The sequence below is a fragment of the Somniosus microcephalus genome, chromosome 4 (genome assembly GCF_052327205.1).
Source record: "Somniosus microcephalus isolate GS21.2 chromosome 4, FLI_Smic_1.0, whole genome shotgun sequence".
Classification (NCBI taxonomy): domain Eukaryota; kingdom Metazoa; phylum Chordata; class Chondrichthyes; order Squaliformes; family Somniosidae; genus Somniosus; species Somniosus microcephalus.
In genome coordinates, this window is record NC_140990.1 from 199,697,166 (window position 1) to 199,703,165 (window position 6,000).

Sequence of the window (6,000 nt, forward strand, 5' to 3'; positions counted from 1 at the left end):
GCCATTGAGGCAGATTATTCTGTTTGCAAGCACTTTGGAGGACCCATGAAACATATGCTCACTCATTCAAGAACAATACAACAGTCAACACTTTCAAAGGGAATTAGAAAAATTTTCAGGGCTATGGGGAAAGAGCGGGTTAGTGGGACAGTTAATTAAATAAATCTGGAATATAAATCTGGAATAAAAAGCTAGTATCAGTAATGGTGACCATGAAACCTGTCGTAAAAACACATCTAGTTCACTAATGTCCTTTTAGAAAAGAAAATCTGCCGTCCTTACCTGGTCTGGCCTATATGTGACTCCAGACCCACAACAATGTAGTTGACTCCTAAATGGCCGAGCAAGCCATTCCGTTCTAACAAACCACTATGAAAAACAATAATAAGAATAAAACCGGGCGGACCGCCCAGCATTGACCTCAGCTTCGGACACGACAAAGGCACAACCAGCCCAGTCGACCCTGCAAAGTCCTCCTCACTAACATCTGTGGACATGTGCCAAAATTGGGAGAGCTGCCCCACAGACTAGTTAAGCAACAGCCTGACCTAGTCATATTCACAGAATTGCACCTTTTCAGCCAATGTCCCAGGCTCCTCAATCCCCATCCCTGGGTATGTTCTGTCCCATCGGTAGGACAGACACACCAGGGGTGGCAGTACAGTGGTATTCAGTTGGGGGGGAGTGACACTGGGAGTCCTCAACATTGACTCCAGACCCCAAGAAGTCTCATGACGTCAGGTCAAACATGGGCATGGAAACCTCCTGCTGATCACCACCTACCACCCTCCCTCAGCTGATGAATCAGTACTCCTCCATGTTGAACACCACTTGGAAGAAGCACTGAGAGTAGCAAGGGCATGGAATGTACTCTGGGAGGGGGACATCAATGTCCATGACCAAGAGTAGCTTGGTAGCACTATTAACTGAGCTGGCAGAGTCCTGAAGGACATAGCTGCCAGTCTGGGCCTGTGACAGGTAGCGAGAGAAGCAACATGAGGGGGAAAAACCTACTTGACCTCATCCTCACCAATCTACCTGTCGCAGATGCATCTGTCCATGACAGTATTGGCAGCAGTGACCAACGCACAGTCCTTGTGCAGACGAAGTCCCGTCTTCGCACTGAGGACACCCTCCATCGTGTTGTGTGGCACTACCACCGTGCTAAATGGGATAGATTCAGAATGGATCTAGCAGCTCAAAACTGGGCAGCAGGCGCATGGGATCACCATCACCTCCAAGTTCCCCTCCAAGTCGCACACTATCCTGACTTAGAAGTGTATCACCGTTACTTCATCGTCGCAGGGTCAAAATCGTGGAACTCCCTACCTAACAGCACTGTGGGATACCTTCACCTCGCGGACTGCAGCGGTTCAAGAAGATGACTCACCACCACCTTCTCAAGGGCAATTAGGGATGGGCGATAAATGCTGGCCTTGCCAGCGATGCCCACATCCCAGGAACAAATTTTAAAAAATCAGGGAGTGTTTCAGAGTTCAATTTTCTATTGACTCTTAGTCACTTCTCTTGTGCTGTTTCTATATCTTGAGGTATAGTAAATCTATAATTGCTGTGTTTCTTGTGACCTTTCATTTCACTTATATGCCTATTGTTCACTTGTTCTGACAGTTTAAGCTACAATTTGGTGGTGAAAGTGAGGAAACCACATGGTGGTACATGAACTATTCTGGAATAGTGATTGGGTTCTCATGGACCACTGGGCTCACTAAATTATTGGCCCAGAAATTCGGGTCTCCACGGGTGAGTACGCACGGGGTACTCACCCGTAAACCCAATGGAAGTGCCAGTTTCCTGCATGTACTGCGCATGCGTGGGAAACCGGCACTTCCGTTCCCCTGAAAGAAGGGGTTAAGAGGTGGAATGCGTGCGCAGGAGAGGCAGCGCGTGCGCATCGAACTTACGTTTTTTTTGCAGGTTTTCCCGGGAGGGTTAATCTCCAGAAATTAGACATGTAAAAAGCAGTCACAAGGCCTAAAACCCGACAAGTGGGAGTCCCGCCTCCAGAAGCTCCCCATTGGCAAAATCCAGCTCAAAGTACCTTTCAACAGAAATCATTATTGCTAACAGTGAAACTAAGCAGAAACACTAGTTGCAAAAAATGTTGTACTACTGACTCATGTTGCAGTATAATTCCAAAAATACCGGCTTCTCTCAAGTAGTAGCCATTCTTGATATGTAAGCCTAAACAGTATCAGTAGGCTGTTTGATCATCACAGCCCACCATGATGCTGTCCTTGCCCAATGTCACTGAATGGAGATTGAAAGAATGCCATAGCTTTTGTTCCTCCTCTTCTCTTCTCTAATACATGGCACTGACATCAATTCTTCACTGAGGTCCCACCTGTCCTCTTGGGTGGACGTGAAAGATCCCACAAACTGATTTCAAAGAAGAGCTGGGGAGTCCTGGCCAATATTTATCTGGTCATTATCTCACTGCTGTTTGTGGAACTTTGCTGTGCGCAAATTAGCTGCTGCGTTTCCTACAACAGTGACTGCACTTCAAAAGTACTTCATTGGCTGTAAAGTGACTTTTGACATCCTGAGGTTGTGAAAAGTGCTATATAAATGCAAACTTGGCTCCTGTATCCATCCAATGTTGGAATATTGCAGCTCAGTTTAACAAGTGGCAGAGAAACCTGTGCCTTGATCCCAGACTCGCCATAATGATAAGCCCGAGGACTCCAGAAGGATCGACCTCATGCTGCAGTCTATCTTTGATAAATTAGCACCATAACAGTTGCTGACACTCGAACCAAATCTTCATATTTATGCCAGGAGTGTGAGTTATTGTAGCTTCACTTCAACATTTGCATCAATCCAAAAATCTGTACAGGATGTCAGCAGAAAAGCTTTACGCTGTTTATTCTTCCTGTGGAGCTCTTTCTCTTGTCTTCACTTCTCCATAGCTCTACTTCCTGCCTCTGTCCTATTTATTCTGTGGTCTGTATGCTCTTCACTCCTGGCATTTCCTGGCCAATATTTATTCCTCAATCGGCATCACCAGATTATCTGGTCATTATCACATTGCTGTTTGTGGGAACTTGCTGTGTGCAAATTGGCAGCCACGTTTCCTACTTCCTACATTATAACAGTGACTGTACTTCACTGGCTGTAAAGCGCTTTGGGACGTCCTGAGGTCGTGAAAGGCACTATCTAAATGCAAGTCTTTTTCCAAGCTTCACTGACTCCCTTTGCTCCAGTAAATGAACTTCAAGATCCTGCTCCTTGTTTTCAGTTCACTTCTACCGATATCGATAGAGCGGAGTACGCTCCCCTAAATTTGGATTGTTGCTTGCTTTCTCTGCCATCGTCAATGACTATTCTTTCAGCCATTATCACTGTCTTGTGGGACACTCCCAAAATTTTTTTGCCTTGCAACCTCTCGCCCAACCTTTAAAAGCCTACACTTAAATCTTTCTGTTACCTCCCTACCTCCATTCTCTTCTGCTTGGTGTCCACCTGTTTTGTTCTTGCCTTGTAAATTGCGCTGGATTTTTTTTTCTGAGGAGCACTACAGAAATGTAAGTTTATATTTATATTGTTGCTGGAAGTCTTTATGGAGTGGCTTAAACACATGGTTAAATTAAAAGATGCTTTATTGCATCCTGTTTGAGTCACTGCAGCCTGGTTATCTAATTATAGGAAGGATTTAATTCCCCTTTAGATGGGACAGAGGCGAACGATGATGATGATGTTTCCAGGGTATCGGGGAATTTAAGTTACAAGTCACTGTGGCAAATAGCTCAAATACTTGAGTTCATTCGTTAGAAATGGGGGATTGATTTGTGACCCTTTTGCAATGTTAGCAGGACTGTGTATCTCTCATGGCATCCAATGAGCTGGGAGAGTTAACTTTCTTACTTCGCTTAAATTGAATGCACTTCCTGCACACATTGGCAAAAGCACAGGGAGTGCAATTAATGTTTGAGATATTCATCATGATAACTTAAGAGATGCTGCCACTTTAGAGTAAGTGACGACATGTGGAGCTAAGAGCCTTTAGAAAGGTTCCAAATAGTGTTTAAGTATTTCAGGCTGTAAAGGCTGTGTGGGAGGCCAAAATAATGGAACCCAATGCAGAGCCAAGTCTGTAGGCAAGTGGCAAAGCAGCACACAATCTGACCTCCTTGTTTGGTGAAGTAAATGTGTTGCTGTATGGGGAGGGGTGCTCTGTTGGGAACATGGGAACATAAGTAGGACATTCAACTCCTTGAGCCTGTTCCACCCGCCATTCAATGAGATCATGGCTGATTTGCGATCTAACTCCATATACCCACCTTTGGTCCATATCCCTTAATACCTTTGGTTAACAAAAAGCTATCGATCTCAGATTTAAAATTAACAATTGATCTAGCATCAATTGCCATTTGCGGAAGAGAGTTCCAAACTTCTACCATCCTTTCTGTGTAGTAGTGTTTCCTAATTTCACTTCTGAAAGGTCTAGCTCTAATTTTTAGATTATGCCCCCAGTCCTAGAATCCCCAACCAGTGGAAATAGTTTCTTTCTATCTACCCTATCTGTTCCCCTTATTATCTTGAAAACTTTGATCAGATCACCCCTTAACCTTCTAAATTCTAGGGAATACAACCCTACTTTGTATAATCTCTCCTTGTAACTTAACCCTTGAAGTCCGGGTATCATTCTGGTAAACCTACGCTGCACTCCCTCCAAGGCCAATATATCCTTCCTAAGGTGTGGTGCCTAGAACTGCTCACAGTACTCCAGGTGTGGTCTAACCAGGGTTTTGTACAGCTGCAGCATAACTTCTGCCCCCTTGTATTCTAGTCCTCTGGATATAAAGGCCAGCATTCCATTAGCCTTTTTGATTATTTTCTGTACCTGTTAATGATATTTTAATGATCTATGTACCTGGACACCCTAGTCTCTTTGGACTGCCACTATTTTTAGCTTTTCACCATTTAGAAAGTACCCTGTTCTATCCTTTTTAGGTCCAAGTGGATGACCTCACATTTGCTTACATTGAAATCCATTTGCCACAGTTTTGCCCAATCACTTAATCTATCAATATCCCTTTGTAATTTTATGCTTTCTTCTACAATGCCGCCTATCTTTGTGTCATTAGCAAATTTGGATATATAACTTTCGATGCCATCATCTAAGTCGTTAATATATACTGGGAATAATTGCGGCCCCAACACAGATCCCTGCGGGACACCACTAGTCACATCCTGCCAATTTGAGTACCTACCCATGATCCCTACTGCCTGTCACCTGCCGCTCAGCCAGTTTCCTAACCAAGTCAATAATTTGCCCTCAATTCCATGGGCTTCTACTTTAGTTAAGTGTCTCTTATGTGGGACTTTATCAAATGCCTTCTGGAAGTCCATATAAATAACCTCCATAGACATTCCTCTGTCCAATACTTTAGTCACCTCTTCAAAAAATGAAATCAGGTTTGTCAGGCATGACCTACCTTTCATAATTCCGTGCTGGCTCTCTCTGATCAATTGAACATTTTTGAGGTGTTCAGTCACCCTATCCTTAATTATAGACTCTAGCAATTTTCCGACAACAGATGTTAGGCTAACTGATCTATAATTCCCTGGTTTCCCTCTCTCACCATTGTGAAATAGCGGAGTGACATGCGCAATTTTCCAATCTAAAGGAACAGTTCCTGAATTGTGAGAACTTTGAAAGATTATAGTTAGGGCATCTGCATTGTGCTCACCTACTTCCTTTAACACCCTGGGATGGAAACCAGCTGGTCCTTGGGATTTGGCACTCTTTAGTGCCATTTCTTCTTCATTACTGTTATTGTCACTCTTTAGTGCCATTTCTTCTTCATTACTGTTATTGTCACTCTTTAGTGCCATTTCTTCTTCATTACTGTTATTTTACTTGTGTTAATTTTAGAGTCCCTGTCCCCGATTCAATATTAATTTCTTTGGGATTTTTGGCAAGCTATCCTCCTCTTCTACTGTAAATACTGACGCAAAGTAATTATTCAACATGTCCAC